This window comes from Gymnodraco acuticeps, unplaced genomic scaffold (assembly GCF_902827175.1).
Source record: "Gymnodraco acuticeps unplaced genomic scaffold, fGymAcu1.1, whole genome shotgun sequence".
NCBI lineage: Eukaryota > Metazoa > Chordata > Actinopteri > Perciformes > Bathydraconidae > Gymnodraco > Gymnodraco acuticeps.
This window is the reverse complement of record NW_022990699.1, coordinates 811,109-835,180: the sequence shown is the minus strand read 5'-3', so window position 1 is coordinate 835,180 and position 24,072 is coordinate 811,109.

The window sequence follows — 24,072 nt, the reverse complement described above, 5'->3', positions numbered from 1 at the left end:
AGATAAAGCCAGAACACAGGTGTAAAAGTCAAAAGTATAAAACCCATTTCTTCCTTCGTCAACAACAGCATCTGCATATTTCAGCTGCTGTATGACCTTAACATTGCACTTGTGTTTGCAGAAAAGTCTGCAAAAGGCCCTGAAAATTGTAAAAGTGTAATTATTAGATTATTTTGCATGCATGCACTCAGACTCATCTTCTGTAAGGGGGGGTGTTAATATTGACAAGGCCTGGACATATTGATATTGTGTCATTTGATATCAATAGGTCATACAGGGTGATGTGTGATTAGAAAAATCCGGGTGTCCGGTGCACCACTGGGATTTCACAACACCTGAAATGCTAGAACTAGTAATACTTCTGCAACAGTTGCTGCTATTGTACCACTTATAATAAATGAGCACAGTAGTTCTGGTATTTGTCTCAAAAAGGTAGCTTTGCTGTAAAGTTATCAAAGGGACAAGGTCAATGGGATTTCTAATGAGTTTTTAATTTCAGGAGTCAACACATTTTCAATAAACATGCTGTGTTCTTATTTTAACCTTGGGCTTGAATCAATATTTTAGAGAGGCAATTATAGATATTATTTCAAGACATCCTGCAACCAGACAGCAAATCCATGGGTCAGTTGTCAAAGTACAGTAGAGGCTAAGGAATTAGTTCCTGGGACAAAATACAGGCAAGCAAGCCACCTCTATAGAGTGCATGCCTGAACCTAAAAGCTTAAAATAGAGCCAGAAGTTATATATTTTATCTTTTTAAAAGGTGCCCTTCTGTCTCCGTCTTCTTCTCTCTGTTTGTCTCTCCCTCTTTTTCCTTGCTATCTATCCTTCGATCTATGTGCTCAGTTGGCTAAAGTGGAGTTAACGAGGATAAGTGGACCACACATAGGCGAAATAGTTCAATAAAGAAAGCTAGATCAGATGTTAATGATTATGGATTTACAAGGATGGGATAGAATACATAATCACTCCTCACATGGATGTACAGCTTCACTGTGTGCCTTTTTACTTTCACTGAGATAGTTTGAAAAAGAAAGCAAATCAAAATATGTAATTAACCTTTTTGAAGTACTTTCAGAAAATAGAGCAACTGGATATTATCATACCGTTTAAGAGTTTCTCTTATGGTGAGCTTCATAGCATTTTCTCTTGTGATATGAGAAAAGGTTCCAAACAATTCACAACTTTCAACACTTTATGTTTGGTGACATTTATTTTTTCTTCCTCCAATCTCGGTGCCAACACATTATAGAATACTATCAGTTCCACTACCTTGCCTCATATTAATTTTTCCCCTGGTTGGTTTTATATCCTTTCTCTCACCCCTAACTTTTAACTCTCCCACATTAAGGCTGCATACCAATCATTCCAGTTTTAATACCCCACTGAGATTAGAAGGTACAATATTATGGAATACATCCAGCGTGCTGTACAATGGCCAGCAAAGTATCCATACCTGCATAAAGCAGTTTATAATAGGGAAAATGACCATAAGATTATACCGTATCACTTGAAGAATTGTGTGATCATGCAACCTTAGACTACAGTTTAGTGTGTCTTGAAGGCCATTACAGGCACAACTTGCAGATAAAAGCATACATGATGGAACTGTATTTTCAATGGCACACAGCAAATGGGGTGGGGCACAAGAATCAGATAGGTCCAACCTTTCCGCAGTTGAGCTACTCATTAAGTAACAAAACAGGTCATTGATTTTACCGCTTTGTCCAGGGATTTTTATGGGACATAAGTGACTCTCATAAGATTTCACTATGCATCATTAAATCAGAGATGAAGATGATCCCCCAAATATGTCCCCTCCATAATGACAATGAGCCAACGACCTTAACGCTGCCCCCTACAGAGCTGCAGTGGATACATTGAGTCAAAACGTCCTCTCAAGGTCAGTTTGGTGTTTCCAAAACCTGAGCAATGCCCTGTGTGTTGAGTTAGAGTAATATTCCTGGAATAAAGCTAATGTTATGGCTGACTACGTTAATGGTTGTATTATAATATTTTTTATTTTTAGTGAAGAAAATAACTAAATGTGGTGATTCGAGTACAGCTAGTCCAGTGAAGAATAGGAAACGCGTGCTTCCTCTTTTCAAAAATGAATTTCATAATACATGAAAAGGCTTTTAAAGCTGCGCATAACTTAATGGCTGACCTTCTTATGAGACAGTTGCACTGAAGTGCAAAATTGTTGCTTGATCCCTAAGAGTGCTGGTAGACATGCAAATGGTGCCATCTGTCCACTTTGGAATTAATATCATAATGTGGGAACAAAATTAGGCTTCACAATATTGATGAGGTGCCCTATTTCCACCATCATCATTTTAGGATTTATTTTTCACTACATATGATGGCACCATTAGGTGAAAACATTATTTAAATGTCTATCTTTGTTTTTAATGCCCCTGAAGGCAATTTAATAAAACCTTTTTTTAAATTGTTATATTAAAAAGGTGGATTATTAAATAGAGCTAAAAACGTTAGGTGACCATTAACAGAGCTTTGTAATGTTTGTGAATCCATTAGGCTGCAAGTCTCATGACTTAGGCCCTAATGAATGCAATGTTAACAAGTAAACTTGTCTTTGTCTTATGGACAACCACTTGTACTTTACTGAAGCAAAAGTGCTATAAACGTATTTGGTTAATTTGGTTTTCCCTGCAACATGTTACAAAAAATAATATTTTAGCCTACTTTAAAATATTTCTTATGTTTGTTCTTGGCCCCTCTATGATTTAGACCATGGAGGGATAATTCTGAAACTGGGGCAGATGAGGCATGTGCATTGCATGAGCCTTTTGCAAGGGAAATGTATCAAACTTACTGTACCAGAGCGTGCCTAGAGACAGAAATGGGTTGATTGCTGTAGTTGTTAGAGGACGTTTACAGTAATGAGGTGAAACATTGCATGAAAGCCACACTGAAGGCAGAGAAACAAGTGAGACTGCTCAACCCCTGTGATCTCTACACTTGCTGACAGAGGAAACTTAGATATCTCTTTCAAGGTTACTTTATATTCTGTCATCTTTCCTTTTCCCGAGGAAAGGTGCAACCTTGAGGATGTCATTTAAATCCCACTACACAATATGCCCATATTGTTTATCATTAAGACACATGGCAATAATTGAGTAACAGGCAGACATATAATTGAATGTTATTCTAATGCTTACACACTCTACATTTCTACAACTTTTTTCCAGCCTTCGACTTTGTAGCTGTTTTTACTAAACTAATTTTAGCTTGAGCTATGTTTTTAAATGTTAATATAAAAATGTATTCCTAGTGAGGAATTGTTAAAGCTATTGTTGTACATTTTAGCTTTAATTAGATTTGTATTTTATAGACTTTACTTAGTGGGACCTTCTTTTATGGGTTTGTCTGTTGGCTTAACTGGATTACTATTAAAGCCAAGTGCTGGAGTGACTTTCCATTTAAGGGTCCCTGTGGAGTTTTTGACCACTGTTGGTGCTGTACTGTAAGTAAGGTTTTTTTTACGAGTGGGTAGAACACTGTTTTGACTAAAGTAATGCTAAGGCCACAAAGATGCATAGTGCAACAATGATGGCACACGTTTCTACCGACTAAAGAGGGCAGTAAAAGTGGATGTTTAATTATTAACACTTTTATTTGCTGGTTTTCATTACAAACCCACACTGTATTTCTTTGGGAAGGACAATGGGTTAATCTGTATGTCAAGAGAGCATACCTCAATTTCTCTAAGTGCAGTGTATTGTAAAAAAGTATTTTTAATATATGAGCCAAACTCTTTGAGAGGTGCCAAAAATAATGTAAGTATTTCAAGAACAAATGGCACACCAATTACCGAAGCACCGGGCTGCTGTGATGATTGGATCTTTTGCACAATAAGTCAATTTTGCAGGTTGTGACGAGCATAAAATATGCATATCTATTGTGAAATTGCAGGAAATTGGTTTTAAATGGCCAAAATGTCTCTAGTGCAGGACCCTCACAATCCTCCTCTTTGCTGAGGACTTTTTGACCTCATTAAAATGTAGTTTCAGTCTTACTGACACACAAGGGGAGTGGAGGGTTGGCTGTGCAGACATGGAAATGGATATGAAAACACGATAAAGCAAGCCGAATTATCTTTGCAGCAGCAGGGATAAAATTGCATCTGTAAATAGGTTGTGTATGTGATGAAGTCATTGCCCAGATACTGAGTGTGGCCCAGAGGGGACATCCAGTAAATGAGATGAAGAAATATTATTTGGCTTCCTATGCCTTACAACTTCTACAATACAATAAGGGTAACAAGCCGACTAGTAAAACATGCAGTAGTAAAATGCCTGACTGATATACTTGAAAACGGAACATTGTTATAAACCTATAGTGTTTAATGTATTTTTCATTGATATTTATATTCATAAAACAGATATTTTCTCAGTCAGATAAATAGAAATAAATGTCTGCCCGTGTTAACTTCCCAAATCCCAGCTTCCATTGTTGTTGACAAGGACAGCATGAGCAGCCCAAGGCTTTATTCCGGTGAAAATGCCTGCTAAACACTCGGGGTCTATTCATTATTTCCCCGCTTTTGTCAATTACTTTGATTTAGGCCTGTGCTTGATGAGGTGCTCTCTTGTCTAAAGGGATTACATGTCTGGCTGGTGTTGCCAGTGGCTACACTGGTGTGGTAGGAGTGGCGGAGCAGTTATTCACTGTAACTGGGAGATAGCATCTAAATGTTTGTCAGATCCATTGCCCACTGTTTAGGGCTGCCATTATTTTTATTCCGTCAGGATTGTCACTTCAGATGGGGAGCTGCATCGGCTCACTGTTGTCCCCTGAAGCAGAATGAGTACAGGAGGCTGTGTTCTCCTCAAAGATACAGCTCTGCACTTCTGAAGCACCCAGGCCTTCAGAGAGAGATTCTTGGAAATGTGTCTCAGGGCTTGATTTGTTTAGAACTAAAGTGTAAGATTTAATATGTATGACGTGCAATGCCTTTATAATTTCCTGAAAGTATATAACAGAATAATGGAAAGTATACTTAGATAGGGCTGTTTTCTTGATTCAATTTGATGCAAATGTTATTCATAAGACTGAACATCATGTTTCCGGACACACTGTATATTACAGTTTTTCTCGATTGCTAACACACATTTTTTTTTTTAATTGCTCTGTTTCTCAGAACTCTAAACACAATTCACAAAACCACACACCCAAAGTGCAAAACACCTAATTGCTCCTGTTAAATGAAGAACTGCATTCACAACTACAAAAACACTTACCAAATGCAAACTTTCGCACCAAATATAACACACTTCATTCATAATACTGGATTGTTTGACCACCCAGCTACACACTGCTGAGCATAATCTAAAGCACTTTCATCTTTTATGGGCTATGCTCTGTACATAGAGGTTTCTGCAGAGAAAGATTGCTTGAGTTTACAGAAATACAGTAAATGAAGAAATACAACTGAGTTGTTGAAAATATAACATTGTGCAACATGCATCTCAGCACATAGTTACTCTGCTTTGGATCTCTCTAAGTGTGATGCATTGTTTGCCAAAACCAAGTTTGTAACTGCTGCTTCCTGTGCGTCATTGAAAATCCTTAACCTTCCACCGGCTCTTTGTTTCTCAGTCCTTCAGATAAACAACAAAGATATAGTGGTTAGTCAGTGTGTGTGTTGCATAAGAGTAAGTATACCACAGTACATTGTGCAGGATTTGTGTACAGTTATAGTATGCAACATGCCAACAATTCAATTACAGTAATGAAGTAATTACGTTTCACACAACAGATATAAGCACTGATATATCATGAGTTATGCAGAGCTAAAAACTGGTAACTAACCTGTTTTCAAGTCTAAGTGTCCGGATTACAGAGGCGACAGTAAATCGGTTTAGATTAGGCTGAACCCTCCGTCCAGCCTCTCTCATCGTCAAACCATGGTTGATAACATTTTCATTTCATTAGAGAGTATTCTTCTTTGTCCACGTCCTCTCTCTCCAGCTCTTCCTCTACCTCTCATTCTTCCTCCTCTCACTCTCACCCACCTCTTCCCCCTCCTCTCACTCTCAGCCCAGCTCTTCCTCTTGCTCTTGCTTCCATGTTGGCTTCCATTGTTGCTGTAAGAAAGTACTCACCTGTGGTCTTTTTATAGTGCTAACATCCTGATTGATGAGCCAACAATTATGCTATCAGGTGTTTGGTCAGGTGGAACGTGTTTCTTGATCATTGGTCCATGTGTGAGGCATTTTGAATATGAGTGTTTTAAACCTGCTAACACGTGACTTTATGTCAGATTCCTGAGTCTTACGTGGAGAAACGTGCAGTGGTTTGCAAAAAGTGCCATGTTGATTTGTAAATTGTGTGAAAAGCTGAAAACGTGTTTAGAGTTTTGGAGATTTGAGCCGATGTTTTGCTCTTTGAGTGTCAGTTAAAAATAATTGTGCTTTATGTATAATTTTAGTGTGTTAGCAATCGAGAAAAACTGTAATGTGTGTCCTGTTTAACAAGTGTACTCGATAATAAAGTGCATAGTCCGTTGGTATGCCAACGCTTCTTATTTTCTTGGACTATGGAGTTCAGGTTAGTTATGTATGTTTATCCAGCTGTCTGGCATCACTGAAAAGTACACCATACTATACAGTAGATGTTCATCACTGACACATGACTTCCCCTCACAAAGGTAATCAGATAAGCTGCCTCCATTTAAAATGCAGACAGGTTTCAGGCATGACACACAATACATGACACTATAAGGCTAGCATTTAACTCAAATTATTTAATATGTTTACCCTTTTCCACATATGCCCCCTTCAACTCAACCATCTTGAATAAATGATTGACATCTAGTCACTGATTCCACATTGTATTGATTATGTATTTTCTGAAATTAGTGGCTTCAGTTAATACGACAAACCTTAATCTTCTGTTGGTTTTGGCAGATCCTCTGGACAAATTGCAAAAAGAAAATTCCAAGGTTCGTTTGTTCTCGCATGTCTTCCTCCCCTCCCGAAGCTAAGCTAAACTTTCCCAGTAAAATGATTTGTTTTTTTCTTAATGTACAAACTGCAGTACCACAAATGTGTTAGTTACTATGTTGTTTAGATAGTTGCATACAATTACGATAGATAACACTGTCCAATAAATAACTTAAGGTGACATGTTCCATGGTAAATAACAAACTATTCTTTTGTTCCTCTCTAGACTAGATGATTTCTGGGAATGGTAAATTGAACGGTCACTTAAGTAACCTTTGTACCACCATTTTTACAAACAAATCCAGCACTTTTTCCTGGCCATTTCTATAGATTTACCTGCCAGTATATGTCCTTGCATGGCTACTATTCAAAATGTACTTGAGACTGCTTTGTTGTCATCATGAGTTTATTAAGAGCCCAGTCAAACATACAAATCCTTGGCAGTAAACTGCAGAAAACTCATTCTGATAAGATAACACAATATAAAAACAACAAAATATGACTGAGGTGTTATCATCTCTTCTGTAGTTAAATGCAAATGTCATCTATCACATATCTTATTTAGATATCCTTTAGTAAGTAGTATGTCTGCAATGTATCTGTACTGTATGTTTTGTACAAAGCATAATGCATGCACAGTAAAGGTCTGTTAAATCAGCTTAGAACATTTGTCACTTTACCATCCATCAAATATGTATGCTCGAAATTGATTTAATTTAAATGGTTATACTGTAGCTGGTGTTCAACATGTTACAGATTAATCAGCCATTCACAAGATGATGTTTTGTAACCCAGGATATATTTCACACAGACTCCCTCAACAGCCACATACCTCTTTACAGTAAAGACAATATTAGAGATGTTCAATTAATGTTCAACCTTCAGTGTTCAGTGTTCAATGTTCAATCAATGTTCAACCTTCAGTTCGAAGACTATGACATCACTAAGGGATGCTCTAATTTACTGACTCCATGGGGTCATCAGCCTCTATGCCTGTGGAGAAATACATAAAGCCTGATAGCTGTTAGGCACCAAATATGCACACATTATGTGCTCGTGCATACAGGATGGGGTTGCAGCAATTGACGAGAAAAGACTCATCCTGATTGAATGTTAATGTACAGAAGATATTCAAGCATATAGAGTACAGGCAGTAGCATGTAACCATCACAAAGACACAGATGGGATCCACTGTGCGTTTCTGTTCAATCACAGCCTTTGTCTGAAGCATTACAGTCCGAATTGACAGCTGTCTTTTGTTGTTATGGAAAGATGTGTTTCAGTGACAAGAGCCCAGATTACAAATTGACACAAACATTTTAAGTGATAATTATAATAATTGATTTAATTAAAATGGGAAACATTTTAGACACTACTTTCCCATAGTTAATAAACTACAATTTTACTGCAGCACTAGGGGTGTAACGGTTCACAGAATTCACGGTTCGGTATATCTCGGTTTGGGGGTCACGTTGTCGGTACAACAAGAAAAAGCTAAAAAAAAGTCCCAAATGTATTCCAGGTTTGTTTTTCATTTATTTTGAACAGTAGTGCAAGTTTCAGTTAAAAAATAAGGAACTTTAACATTTTTAATAATTAACTGTAGGCTACTACACAGTGAAAAACAAACAGTACCACTGTCACGATAGCAAACCCACGTGTTTTTGCTGATGGGTCCCCTTCGCAGCGAGGGTGCAGCGAGCCGTTTGGTTGATGCAGAGCGGAGTGCACGTGCTGGGGTGTACGGTTTAACCATGTCCTGGATGTAGGAAGGGCCAGATCCATTCACAGCATGGTACGCAAGTACCATTGTCTTGAAGTGGATTCTAGCAGTTATCGGAAGCCAGTGAAGGCAGCGGAGGAGCGGCGTGGTGTGGGAGAATTTAGGAAGGTTGAAGACCAGGCGAGCAGCTGCATTCTGGATGAGCTGCAGAGGTCGGATGGCACATGCAGGTAGACCAGCCAGGAGGGAGTTACAGTAGTCTAGGCGTGAGATGACGAGAGCCTGGACCAGAACCTGCGTCGCTTTCTGGGTCAGCTGGGGACATATCCTCCTGATGTTGTAAAGCGTGTATCTGCAGCAGCGGGTTGTAGCAGCTATGTTTGCAGTGTTTGCCTGTTGTTATCTAGGGTCACACCCAGATTCCTTGCAGTCTGAGTCCGGGAAACAACAGAGGTGCCAATTTTGATTGTTAGGTCAAGAGTGGGACAATCTTTTCCCGGAAGGAAGAGCAGTTCAGTCTTGTCAAGGTTGAGCTTGAGGTGATGATCAGACATCCACTGAGAGATGTCAGCTAGACAAGCAGAGATGCGTGCGACGACCTGGGTCTCTGAGCGGGGAAAGGACAGAATTAATTGGGTGTCGTTAGCGTAGCAGTGGTAAGAAAAACCATGCGGGCTAATGACTGATCCGAGCGAGTTTGTGTACAAGGAGAAGAGGAGGGGACCAAGAACAGAGCCCTGAGGGACCCCTGTAGTTAATTGACAAGGGTCTGACTCGGACCCTCTCCAAGTAACCCTGTAGGTGCGGTCTTTGAGGTATGAGGTGAGGAGGGAAAGTGCAGAGCCTGAAACTCCAAGTGCTTGGAGAGTGCGAAGGAGGATCTGATGATTCACCGTGTCGAATGCAGCAGACAGGTCCAAAAGGATGATGACAGAGGAGAGGGAGGCTGCTTTAGCAGTGTGCAGTTCCTCAGTAACAGCAAGGAGGGCAGTTTCTGTGGAGTGACCTGCCTTGAAACCAGATTGGTGCGGATCCAGAAGGTTGTTCTGATGGAGATAGCAGGAGAGTTGTCTAAAGACAGCGCGTTCAAGTGTTTTAGACAGGAACGGGAAGAGAGAGACAGGCCTGTAGTTTATAACATCTGACGGGTTGAGAGTGGGTTTCTTTAGGAGAGGGTTTACTCTTGCCTCCTTGAGACTGTTTGGAAAGTGACCAGAAGTTAGAGAAGTGTTGATGAAATGGGTGAGAAACGGTAGAATATCAGGAGCGATAGTCTGAAGGAGGTTTGAAGGGATAGGGTCCAGAGGACAGGTGGTAGGGCGGGCAGAGGTAATGAGGGTAAGAACCTCACTTGGAGAGAGAGGGGAAAAGGAGGTCAGTGTGTGGGTGAAAGGAGGGTCTGGTGACTCAGCGGTGAGTAGAGGTGAGTCAGAAAAAGAAGAGCGTATATCATCAACCTTTTTTTCAAAGTGGGTAACAAAGTCGCTTGACAGAAGGGAGGAGGGGGAAGGGGCTTTGGGGGGGTCTAGGAGGGAGGAGAAGATGGAAAATAGTTTTTTGGGATTGGAATAGGAAGATTGGATCTTATCTTGAAAGAAAGTGCTTTTTGCCTGAGAGATCGAAGCAGAGAAAGAGGAGAGGAGAGCCTGATAGGTTAGGAGGTCGTCACGGTGTTTGGATTTCCACCATTTCCGCTCTGCTGCCCGAAGGACGGTTCTATTGGCACGCAGTGCATCATTTAGCCAGGGAGCAGGAGGGGACTGACGAGCCTGCCGAGATGTGAGAGGACAGAGAGAGTCCAGAGAGGATGAGAGAGTAGAGAGGAGAGTTTCTGCAGCATAGTTTGGAGGTAGGAGTTGGAACGAGTCATAGGAAGGGAGCGAAGGTTACGGCGGACAGGTGCAGGATGGGAAGAGATTAGTTTGTTATGTTTGGAAAGGGGTAGAGAGAATGAAATGAAGAAGTGATCGGATGTGTGGAGCGGGTTTACAGTGAGGTTAGAAGTAGTGCAGTTCCTTGAGAATATGAGATCAAGGACATTGCCAGCTTTATGAGTTGGTGGGGACGGAGACAGTGAGAAAGCAAAGGCGGTTAACAGAGATGTTAGTTTGTCTATCTTCCCCGTCTGGAGGTTGAAGTCTCCGAGAAGTACAGTGGGAGGACCAGTTTCAGGGATGTGTGAGAGGAGATGATCTAATTCCTGGTGGACGGTAGAGAACAACAATGGTTAATTGTATAGGATGGGTTACTGTGACGGCATGGAATTCAAAGGTGGAAGGAGTGAAGTTAGGTAGCTTGAAGAGGGAAAAGCTCCATTTGGGAGAGAGCAGGAGACCAGTGCCACCTCCTCTGCCAGTGGGTCTGGGTGTATGGGAGAAGGAATATGCTGTGGAGAGAGCTGCTGGGGTGGATGTGTTGGATGGAGTAATCCACGTCTCAGTGAGAGCAAGGAAATCCAGAGACTGCAGGGAAGCATAGCCAGAGATTAAGTCAGCCTTAGGAACAGCTGACTGGCAGTTCCACAGGCCGCCTGAAACTAGATGTTGGATCTCAGTGGAGCATGTGGGATGGACGAGAGCAGGCCGGTTATATCGATTACGAGATACACGGGGCCAGTGATAATTGCGAGAAGACACATAAACAGGAATGGAGAAAATACACATGATTATAGCATGAGGGGCTAAACAACCAAAGAAAATAAAACACCAGCGATACTTCGCTCAATCAAAGTAGGATTTGCCTCCTCTTTGACTCCTGCAGGACTCCAATGTCTTTGTCAGTCTTTGACTCCCGCAGGACCCTAATGACTTTGCCAGTCTTTGCCTGTCTGACGCTGGAGCTGACGCTCCAGGAAAGTGCTACCTAAAATGGACACCTGATTGCTGAGTTCTCACAGCTGTGGGGCAACGTCCCTTTAATTAGTTAACTCTCTGCAGCCGGTGGCCCTCAAAAGGAAATCGAGACTGGCTTCCTCCTGATTTGTTATTGTCTTTTAAGTCAATTACATTAAACCCTAAGTTATAAAGTTATGAGTTTAACCCTTAATACAGTTACACCTACTCAATAAAGCTCTTAGTATTCTACAAATGTTTAAATCAATGTTAACCCTAGCAGTCAGTTAGTTAACTTTTAAGGTTTCAGTCAAATTACTTGTTCCCAAGTTTCTGCCTGACAGAGACTGTAGCGGTTTTGAGATTTAAAATCACAATTTCAGTCAGATCAACTACAGAGCATTGATACAGAGTACACACACTGAAACAGTGAAGTCTAAAAACAGAATGATACTCACACAATTCTAGAAGTCTCCAGTAGCTTTCCTGTCAACTACTACAACTATAGTTTTGAATGAACCTCCGGTAGAAGTTGGCAAAACCCAGAAAGCGTTGGAGCTCCTTAAGTGTTGAAGGGCGTGGCCAGTCAGTCACCGCCTTGGTCTTGTCAGGATCCATCTTGATGTTTCCGGTGGAGACCACAAATCCCAGGAAAGGGACTTCTTTGGTGTGGAACACACACTTCTCGGCCTTGACAAAGAGGTGGTTCTCCAAGAGCCTCTGGAGGACTAGGCGAACATGGACCACATGCTCCTGTTTTGACTTGGAAAAAATCCAAATGTCATCCAGGTATACAAAAACACAGATATTGAGTAGATCCCGCAGAACATCATTCACCAACCCCTGGAAGACTGCAGGTGCATTGGTGAGTCCAAAAGGCATGACTAGATACTCATAATAATGTCCACTAGGAGTGTTAAATCCCTTCTTACACTCGTCCCCTCCCTGATTCTCACCAAATGGTACGCGTTACGTAGGTCCAGCTTGGTAAAAATAGTAGTGCCTTGTAACAGTTCAAATGCAGAGGAAACAAGTGGAAGGGGGTACCTGTTCTTGACAGTGATGTTATTGAGTCCTCTGTAGTCAATGCATGGGCGCAGAGTCTTATCCTTCTTACCCACGAAGAAAAAACCTGCACCAGCCCTGCATCCAAAGAGTCATTGATATACTTCTCGATTGACTTAGTTTCAGGAGCCGATAAAGAAAAAAGTCGACCTCTAGGAGGAGAAGTACCAGGTAACAGCTCAATAGGACAGTCATTAGCACGATGAGGCGGGAGTGAGGTGGCCCGAACCTTGTTAAAGGCCTCTTTAAGGTCCCAGTAATCCTTGGGAACACCGGAAATGTCTTGACACTCAGAGATAATCAGCTGACTTGAATCAATTGAGGAACTAGATCTTAAGCAGACAGCATGACAATGAGCACCCCACTCTCTAATAGTCCCTGAATCCCAATCTATATGAGGATTATGCCTCCTTAACCAAGGAAACTCCAAAATGACAGGCTGATGTGGTGCATGGATAAGGTGAAAAGAGAGTGTTTCGCTGTGATTACCTGACATGCTCATTTGAACTGGAGTTGAACAGTGTGTCACTCTGCAGAGAAGACGACCATCTAGAGCTGTAGCATTGATGGGCTTCTCCAAAACCTCCCTGCCAAGTCCCATCTGAAAGGCCAGTGTTATGTCCAAAAGACTCAGCACCAGAGTCAATAAGAACTGCCACAGTGTGCATTTTCCCCGAGCAGCTCTGCTGAGCATGGATTTGGGGTCAAGAGGGCATTTCTAAATTCATAATTCGGCTCACCAGTACCCTCTGGATGACTGGTGAGCCCTGCCTTTTACAGGACAAGAGAAGGCAAGATGACCCTCCTGGCCGCAGTAAAGACAGCCGTTGTCCGGCGTTGTCGTTTTGCCTCGGAGAGCCGGGTCCGCCCCAGCTGCATTGGTTCAGAAGAGTTAGAAAATCCTCCTCTCACCTGTTCAGTAGAATGCACTGACGGGAGAGGCGGAGCCTGAGGGGCGACGGAGAAAACCCTCTCTCTCCTCCGCTCCCGCAGACGGCAGTCAATGCAGATGGAGAGAGCCACCAGCTCATCTAAATCAGCAGGAAGGTCCCGAGCTGCCAGTTCGTCTTTAAGGCGATCCGACAGACCGTTGTAGAAGGCATCGAGAAGTGAAGAAGCATTCCAGTTACTCTCGGCGGCTATGGTACGAAACTCGATGGAGTAATCGGACACAGATCTCCCTCCTTGCGCCAGGTTAAACAGTCCCCGAGCAACCTCTCTTCCGGGTGTGGCGTGATCAAAGACTTTACGCAGTTCATCGGAGAATAAGCTTACAGACGAGCAGGCAGAGGATTGTCTCTTCCATTCGGCGGTACCCCAGTCTTTAGCTTTGCCCGTGAGAAGAGAGACAATATACGCCACCCGGGATCTTTCTGTTGGGAAGGCGGAAGGCTGAAGCTCGAAGGCGAGGGAACATTGGACCAGGAATGGTCTGCACGAACCTGGGGCTCCAGAGTAGCGTTCCAGAGGAGGCAGGCGTGCATCTGATGCCGGAGGATTCTGGATTTGAACAGCGGAAGCTGGAGTTAGTTCCGGATTTTGGACCGTAGGAGGAAGGTTCTGAAGATGATCACGGAGATTCACAAAGGTCCGTTCGTGACGAGCGGCCATCTCCTGCATAGCTTCAGCCATGAAGGTAAGCTGCTGCTCGTGGCGTTGTAACATGATATCTTGCGTCGGCGGTTCTGTCGCTGAATCGGCTGGGTTAATGTTGGCCAGATTGTACTGTCACGATCACAGGTACAGATCAGAACCCAATAGCACGACTCAGATACAACCAGTGTATTGCAATGTTCAGTTTATTCAGGTCAGGGACAGGCAGGGTCAAAACCAGGAAATCCGTCAGACAGGCAACCAAAACCAGACAGGAAGCAGGCAGGAACTCGAGATCCGTAAACAGGCAGGCAGGGATCAAAAACCGGGCAGGACAAAAATCTAGGCTAGAGAACAACACTCACTGGAGAGCTTGGCAGAAACGACAAGACAATCTGGCAAAGGACCAGTGATAGTGAGGTGGTATATACTGTGGAGTGATGAGGGAATGAGTAACAGGTGAGGGGAAGGGCTGGGGAGACCAGGTGAGGGAAGTGAGCTGATTACAAGGGCCTGGAGGAAGGCGGGATCTGAAATAACAGGAGAGTTTAGATGAGCCACCAAACAAACAATAATAGAAGTGTCTAACTTGTGACAACCACACACACTCAGATGGAAATATTATCTATAAAGGCTGATGTAAAAAAAAAGGTTCAATAAGCTGTAAAACTAAAAAGAATGTCTTGAAAATATTACAAAATAAATAATAAGATAGTGTTTCAATCACAATCAATAATGGCCGGGGTCCTCTACTATTGCATAAGGGCGCAGCATAGCCGTTGAAAAACATATGCCAAAAGCTTCCGTTATTTATTTTGGTCTCTCGGCTTTCATGTCTATTGGCTTCTTAAAAGCAGTGGGGATAAGCTGTTGAACTGCTGCTGTCTTTTGCCGGGCTCCGTTGATTGGCAAATCTGGTGCCTTCTGATATGATTTAGCATGTTTGGCGTGTGTTACCATTTGCATACCGCACCGCTGTCAACGCCGACACACCGTCCTCGTTAGATCCACCACTCGCGCTCCATCGTTATTGTAGTCCACAGGGAACCCAAAATGTTCCCACACAGCTGATTTAAAAGAAGCAGGTGGGTCTTCTAGCTCCTGTGTGTTATCTGAACTCGCAATACTAACTTTTCTTCTTCTTGTATTTTGTTCGATTTGTTGTGTTTCCTTCTTCTTCTTCTTCATTTGTTGTTTAAGGGCGGCTGGCAAACAGCTTTTAGGCGCAATACTGGATTATATATATAGTAGTGGATACTGCCCTGAATGACAGACTTTTTTCCCACTCGTAAAAAAAAGGCGTATTCGTCGTGTGACTGCATGCACCGAACCGTGACGTCCGAACCGTGACGGTACGGGACGAATCAATAGTATGAAGCTGCAGCGTCGGAGACAGCAGTTACAGGACCGCAGTTACAGGACCGCACCATGTGACGGAGCACGTGACAGCACGTGACGGCGGCACGTGACGGTCAACGCACGTTCACATGAATGTTTATATGTATATTATATGTATATATATATATGTTAAACACTGTTTCAGAATACATTTTTATTTATTTTTATTTCCACACTGTGGGGGTCTGCTGTCAGGCAGTTTTGGCAGAGCTCATAGAGTAAAATGTGATATATCAACCCAGTCTCACGGCATTTCGTGTTCACCAACACGATTTTTAATCTATTGATTCGTGTTCCCCAACACGATTTGCCCCTTTTTTTTCGTGTTGCACAGCACGATTTATTTTCGTGTTGCACAGCACGATTTTAAAAGCAATGTTTTTCTACTGCTTGCAGCACGTCTTTTTCTCCGGTCGGGTCGAGGAAGACCTGAAGCTGTGTGGTTCATAAAAACATGTTCTTACTCAATATCAAGCCACAATTATTGCTTTTATTTTAAATCGTATAATTTCGGACTTTTGTTGCCGTCTGTGAGGAAAATAAATGGGGCTCAGAGCCTCAGAATACTGAAATCTGTATTTTTTAAATATTTTGTTCCTTCTAATTTGTTATTCTTTTCAAAATAACACACTGTTATTTACTCACCAATAATACACAATTATCCTTGATTTTATTTATTGGTTTAATTCCATAATCTCGGGCTTTTTTGGCGTCCGTCTGGAACTGAATTTCAAAATAAAAATAACCGGACATAGGCATTACCCAAGATCCTCAGCTATGGTTTTAAGCTCGCTTATTGGATGTTTTAGCCGCAATGCATGCTGGGATTTGGTGTTTATATGATATGAAATCCGGAAAACATTTGTGTACCTTGTGTGCATCTAGTGGTTAAAGCACGTTATTGAATTATTGTGTTTGATTAAAAAAATATTAAGAGTACATACTTTCATAGGGGGAAAGTATAAATATAGAAATATAGAATATAAAAAATCAAGAAGATACTATAAAGTGATCTCTACAATAAAACAGTTTAGTGCAGCATGTACAAAGATATTAATAGGAGGAGGTGCAAAACAGAAAAACGAATTAACCTTTATTTAAACATTAAATAACAGATTAAGGTCTTCTTTTAAATAAAAAAGAAACGTTGGGGGTATCTATCTACAGATAAATATTAAGCCTGACAAAGTACTTAACGTCTAATATATTGCTTTCCTGCAATGTTAACTATGTTGAAGCACTTATTTTAACTGATATTATACATATTAATTATACTCGTATGTATGTAGATAGAATAAGAAATGAGCAGAATATGACAGTTTAATGGTGGAGGTACACACATATTGATAGATGTCTTGTAATGCACCGTTAAGGAACCTGTGACCCAAGTGTATGGAAGCAAACAAGAGACAGAAGTATTTGAATTGTATTAGACACCGAATTTATAGCATTGAAAATAATTACTTTGAAAATCATGTATCTAAATGTTTTTGCTCCGAATTTACCTATGTGAAATAAAAATGTAAAAATTCAAGTGAAAAAAATTCGAATGTTCAAATTCAGATCCCAAAAATTCGACGTCAAAAAATTCGATGTATCAAATTCGATGTCCAAAATTGCGATGCAGCATCATCCGGGCTACGCAGACAGGATAAGCAATCGAGCCCTAATGCAACTCCGACTTCTGGCCTATCAGAGCACGGCTTTGTCAGTCATGTGATCACAACAACCCGGGAGAAAAATGACGGAGAACAGCGGGGCTCGCCGCTCGGGTAAGTAGTCAGTTTGTGCTCTTTATTTTACAAGCAGTGAGGGCTCGACAGCATTTGTATTTTACATTAGCTAGCTAAATGAGTGAAGTAGCCTTGTGCCTTGCTGTTAGCAAGCTCCGTTACCATTAATTGAAGTGAATCACAACGTGTGTGTGTGTGTGTGTGTGGGTTGGTTGGGGGTGACGGTTTGCAAAGTAACGTAACGATCACTTCGGTTAGATAAGTCAAGTAGACCATGCTACACTATACGAAATACTCTCTTACAAAAGCCCTGCATTTAAACATGTTAATGTTACTTTAGTAAAAGTATGCTAGTATAATTAGGAAAGTGTTGTTAAAGTAGACAGACGTTATACTATTATATTATATCATTTGATTTACCGATGCACGAGTTGACTTAACTGTTGTAGTTGGAGCTCATTTTGAACAATGAGCTAACTAATTATTACTTTCATAATGGTGTAATGTGCCAACTATTTTCTACATTAATAGATGAAGGTCTGGTTTGTTCAAACTCTCAAAATAGTAGGACCAGAGCCCTAGAGACTCTAGGGCTGAGTAGGACATGCTGTCATTAGTCCGAAGTGACACCTTTACAATGTTAAAGCTGTTAGATAAATGTAGTGACGTAAAAACTAAAGTATTCAAGATAGTGTAGTGAAAAATAGATGTTTTGTTTTTTTTAAATGTTACCAAAACAAAATCTCTTGTTTTGGACTGACAGTAATAATTCAAGAAATAGTAGATAAATAAATACACACACATCAATGTGTTGTGGATGGAACACAACAAATGGTGCTCTTACCTGTGATGCCTCCTCCACACATTATAACCAGACTGTATCATTCAAACTATAAGTAACAGTTCTAGCTACTTGACTTCAGACAAACAATTCAAAAGACAAAATCAACACAATTTATTGAAAGACCAATCTTTATTTCTCTCCTTTTGTTTGTGTTATTAAACTGAGCAACTCAACAGTTAACTTTATATTTCTTATTGTCCAAAGCATCTATTACACTATTTGTTCCCCTCTCATATTCACAGGATGGATGATTAGAGACTTTGGGGGAAACCTCAGCTTTATGAACGTCCTGTCTGTTGCGTTGGCCAGAGAGGGCTGAGGGTCTTTCCCTGCGAGGAGTCCTCCTCGCAGGGAAAGACCCTGCAGGCCTGAGGGAGGAGGACCAGACCTGATGGAGGAGGACCTGCACCACCTACAGAACTTAGCCCATGCTGGGCATAGCTGTTACCACCTGCACAGGCCTGTCAATTAACAGATTAACATTTAGTGTAACTTATGTATATTATTTCGTTTTTATTTAAAAAAAATGGTGATGGTTCATGCTTGATAACTTTTAGTTCACATTTCAATAAATTGTATTTGCACTCCTTTTGTCCGTTATTCTTGCTGAAAATGTTAGATTACACATTCACATCTGAATGAAGATTGGCACCATTTATTTATGACGTTGCAAACTCTGCGGTACAAGGCACAAGTGATGTGAAGCTCAAAGTGAGGCAAATGCATTTGATCAGCTGACTTTTTTTTTTGCCAAACTTTATAGGCCTGACAATAATCACATTGTCTCTGAGGTGCAACGTAAAACACAAAACAACACAAATGAAGTTCCTGTTAGACTACAAAACTATTCAGTGTGCAGGTCTTTGTGTTACAATACAAGTGTCTCTTAGTGAATGTCCTGTACTGCTCTTAAATCTCATAACATCAGCTTCTCCTTTCCCTCTTGGATGTTCTTCTGGACCCTCAGAGAAAGAGAACATGGTGAAGCAGTCCTGTCTCTCAGGCATGTCCTTTCCTAACAGAAATATCAAAAAACATATTATTGCAGAGCAAGTGTGTTATTTAAGAAAGAGGTGTGTTTGTTTGTTCATAAATATAATGATTTTTTTATTTTAATGTGTTTTTTTAAATCCAACAGTGTACTACAAAGATAATCAGATTATGAATAAACCGTTCTAAATTCCTCAACATTGAAATAAATGTATTATTAAAATAATATGTAACTGTTATCAAAACTTAGTGCAACTGTAGAAGCTTGCTCTGTCCGGGTGGCTCACTGAAAGACAAAGGGTTGCAGCTCTCACTATGTTCAATAATATTTGCCTTAAATACATTGAAATGTGAAAGTTGAACAAAAAAGTGATGTTGCTTGGTAAAATGTAAATGTAACCTTTTGCTAAGAAAGTCCACTCAACATCACTGATGTGTAGGTGATCTAGTATTCACTCAGTCATGTTTAATGGCATGTATATCAGTGTATTAGAGTCATTACTTTATGCATTCTTTGTAAAGCATGAAAAAGGTGTACCTTGGAATCCGTGCTGAAGTTCTCTGCTGCTAGGACTCCAGATCTGTCTCTCCTCCTCTGGTCCAGCCTGTCTGGATCACCTTAAGGACACTTTGAACAAACAGATGTAAAGTTACATGCGTGGGTTACAGACTTCTTTACATGCAAACTACTTTTTATCTTCTTTTAAAAACAGGTCATAATCTTATTGTTATACTTAAGAAATGGCTGGATATCACAGTCCTTATACTGTATCAGTTTGATTGAGTATTATTGTGTAGGTCCTTTTTATTTTACTGTTTACATGTTTTTAAAGCTCGGTTGGATGCTACAAAATCAGATGCTGTTGGTACCTGTACTTGTGGTTAAATATGTAAATTGTAATCCCTGTACATTTTGCTGTATGATGTCCTTTTGTTGTTCTGTTGTTTATGTCTTCTTGTGGAACCTATTGCTGCAGGTCTCCCTTGAAAAAGAGATCATTGATCTCAATGGGATTTTACCTGGATAAATAAAGGTTTTGAATTGAATTGAATTGTTACTTTGGATGAGGTTTTCATGAGTCAGTCAAATTAATTTGTTTTCAAATGCCATATTCATATGAATCACACACGTAAGGGTAAGACACAACCCTATTGAACAAATGCAATGCAATGGATAAGCTTAATTTCCACTGAAGTCACAGATAACGTCATATATAATATTTAAACAAATCATTTCCTTGTCACTAAAGCATTGACTACGCTATTCATCATCCTTAAATGCAGGAATTAAGTTACATGTTCCGTTGTACAGCCACGATAAGGCTGTTTCTCAAGTGTGATGATAATACAATTAAAAGAGGCATTGGTAATAATATTAAAAACAACAATGTTTGGGTCGTTCGTCGGATAGGCGGTTAGCTGCAATAAATAACTCCAGTTCAACAAACCATATTACAATATCTAAGGGAGCGTTATTTCTGGACCATCTTGAAATGTGACGATCATATTTTAAAGATACACACATTTCATTGTGAGGTTGATTTAATATACACTAAGCCTCTCTTCAACAATACGTTGAAGTTAGTGTTAGTGTATTCTATAACCCCGAAGGCAGGAGAGACTGAAAAGAGTCAAGGGAAGCTTATAAAAGTTAACAGCATTTAATTACACAAAAGATGTGGTGGTGTACAGTACAAAATGAAATGTGCGAGTGGAGGCGTTCTCCTCATCCGCCCGGTCAGTCCAGGTCACCCGGTAGAAAGAGGTCAATCCTTGGCTTGCTCTTCCTGTTGTCATCGGAGGTCTTCTCCTATTGGTCGGGGGCGGGTCCAATGCAATTTCTGCCTTTTTCTGTTGTTAAATTATATCATTCTGGTGTCTGTGGTTATTTAAACATTCCCTAATAAACGTTATTCAGCGGTAATAAATGAGTACTAAACCCAGTGTGCTCAGTGTACAACATCACATGTCCTTTCACCTTTGATTCACGGTTTGAAAATGCAGCATTTCGCCACATGCTAATGCTAACCGGAAATGAAGAATTTTCAGAATAAAAGTATTAAGTTAATAGTTAGTGAACTTCCGGTTTTTCAGAATAAAACTGATTTAAATTAAATAGTGTATTTAATTCAAATTACGCCATACCAACATTGATTTTAATTTCTAACAATCCCTCCTTACATACCCTTTAAGGTATGTAAATAATATTGAAATCAATTAGTTCTTCATCCGAACATTGCATGGTACATAACTCATAAAAGTAAAAAAATACAAATAAGAATACATATTCATCATAAATATGAAGTTTTTCATAACTTCTAGCTTAAACCTTTAATGTCACTTTGTAAAATAGCAGCAATTAGCTTGGTATGGAAAACGTCTAACTCCCTCCTTTCACATCATAAATAATCTTCTTACTGTATCTGGTGTAAAGGCACTTGTTCTTTTACAAAGTATAAGAAGGCTTAAACTATCTGAAAATAGCTAAATATTACTCTTTATTTACTTTTACTGTGTCTCTGGTGTAATTTATGAATCTCTGCTGGTTCTAGTAGATATAGTTCTCCCCATCCACATTCTTGTTGGTTGTGGGACAGAGGAATAATAATTCAGAACTTGCTGATATTTGAATCTTACTACTGGGCATATGTTACAAACAAAAAACATCTTCATGGTGAACTAAATAAAATCCTTGTAATATTTCTCAAATCTAAATATAACAATGAACTATTCCTGTTTGTGGTAAAGACACACACTAACGTTATGTAATACAATTTCATTATGGATTCAAAAACAACTAAAGTCATGATGCTGTCAGAGTGAATGATTTCCTGAGTGTATCTGTCCTGTAAGGTACACCATTCTCTGCTTGGATCGTGTGCAGAAATCCCATCGATTGCACCTGGCAATACGGCTTCTACCTGTCTATTATCAAGCTGAAAAATGAATACAGAATTCCAACATACGGTCATCAAATGTCTTTCTATTATGAATTTAAATTAAATGTATATCCCCATAATGAACTAAACAATAAAGTCTATGGCTTTTACTTCTAATTCTTTACCAGGCTAGTTACAATATGTTGTCTAAATTAAATTCGGTATCATTACATTACTATGTTTTAGCTTAACTTAACTGTAATATGTTCTTTCTACATTTCAAACCTCAGTTACTCTAATGTCTGTTAAAATATTACAAAATTGCCTAACTATCACAGGTCAACTTCTTCGGTATTCTATTCTGGAATTACATCTCTCACAGTAGCCCCTTGGCCACTGCTTCTGTGTTACCTGTTATAATTCAATCAATATTTAGAAACATCTCAACATTCATCAAACAGTATCTTATCCCCAGATATGGAGCAGGTTAATTATAAAACTATCATTCAATGCTCAGTTTGAACATCTGGGTTGGGGCGGAAGGTTTCTGTCAATCCTTAAAAGAAACATTTAAATTGTGAATTTTACAGCCATGTTGACATTATACATACTCCCCCCTTTTACACATGAACTCATGTGTAACAAAACCCTGTAATGGGGAGGGGAACAAAAAACTGTCAGGTAATTGGTTAGGGACATAACGAACATTATTTACAATTTTACATCAATTATCATTATTTCCACAGTAAACACTTCAGTGAAAAGAAGTGTTCCTCTCCGTCCTTCAGGCCTAAAAGAAACAGAATCTTCAGATTTTAGTTTTACATTTGCAAACCGCCAACTCATGTGGGAGTAAAATATCATCAAGTAGATTAGAAACGGGTCACATGTGCGGTTTCCCCTTTTTGTGGAATTTTTAGGAAACCTCTCGTTTCCCTTGGAGCTCCAAAATAATATGTTAGTCCAAAAACATGCTTGGTTAGTTATTGTTTTAGAATCATGCAGTTACACTGATCACATGCCGGCATTCATTCACACTCACACTGTCTGGTTGTCATGTCAGGTTTGGTCAGGTACACCCCAGAGTCAGTCATGGACAGTGCTTTTGTCACACTGTCAGTCAGGGTCAAAGGTCGTTTGGTCTCGGTCTTTTGGCCATGTCGTGCTCTGCAGAGTCTTTTCAGAGGTATTTCAGCATAGGCGGGTACCCTTTATCTACAAAAATATGTCATATGTGGAGCGCCATTCCTTATTCATTCACGATTTCAACTATGATTTTCAAGATGATTCTAACTTTTCATTGGGACTTCTGCCTCCCACTTTTCCTGAAACTTGGTACAAAACTCACTTCCTTAGAGTACTACTACTGCAATTCATTTACACCTAATTAGTATTAAAATGTCTAATGATCTATTTCAGAAACTTGTGTACATAACTATTATCTTGAGTCAAAACATTACTAGGATCTGTGTAGCTCTGCATTTCATAGCTCATTATACTCATTTATCTTTAATTCTGGTTTACTTAAAAAACAATGTTAAACTCTTTAGCAGTGTGTGGAACCTTGGGTGTCCGAACATGCAACAATTACTCCCTCCTTTATCAAGGATTCAAAACAGAAGTCATTTTATATTTCCATCTTAAAGCCCTCTTATGGTAATAACTATGCTACAATGGTGAAATCAATACTTTAGATTGGAACTTTATATTTGGCTTGGCACCAGCTCTCCATTTAACGTTATCCATACAAATAAAGATTTGTCCTATAGAGTGGTTCCTAAAACTATCCTTTTAATGGTGATCAATATTGTAACAAATGAGATCACTACTTTATTCACACGTGAATAAAAATCTCTTAAAGAATGATTTGTTAAAAGATTGAAGAATATGGTTCTACTCTGTCATGTCTTCCCCTTTATCCCTCAGTGTGTTTTAGGATGATTCTCATTTTACTTTAATCTGTCTTTACGTATTTATGAAGTTAATTCAAGTTATTTAAATGTGCATTTTGTGAATAAGTGTGTTTATGTGTAAACTCACTCATT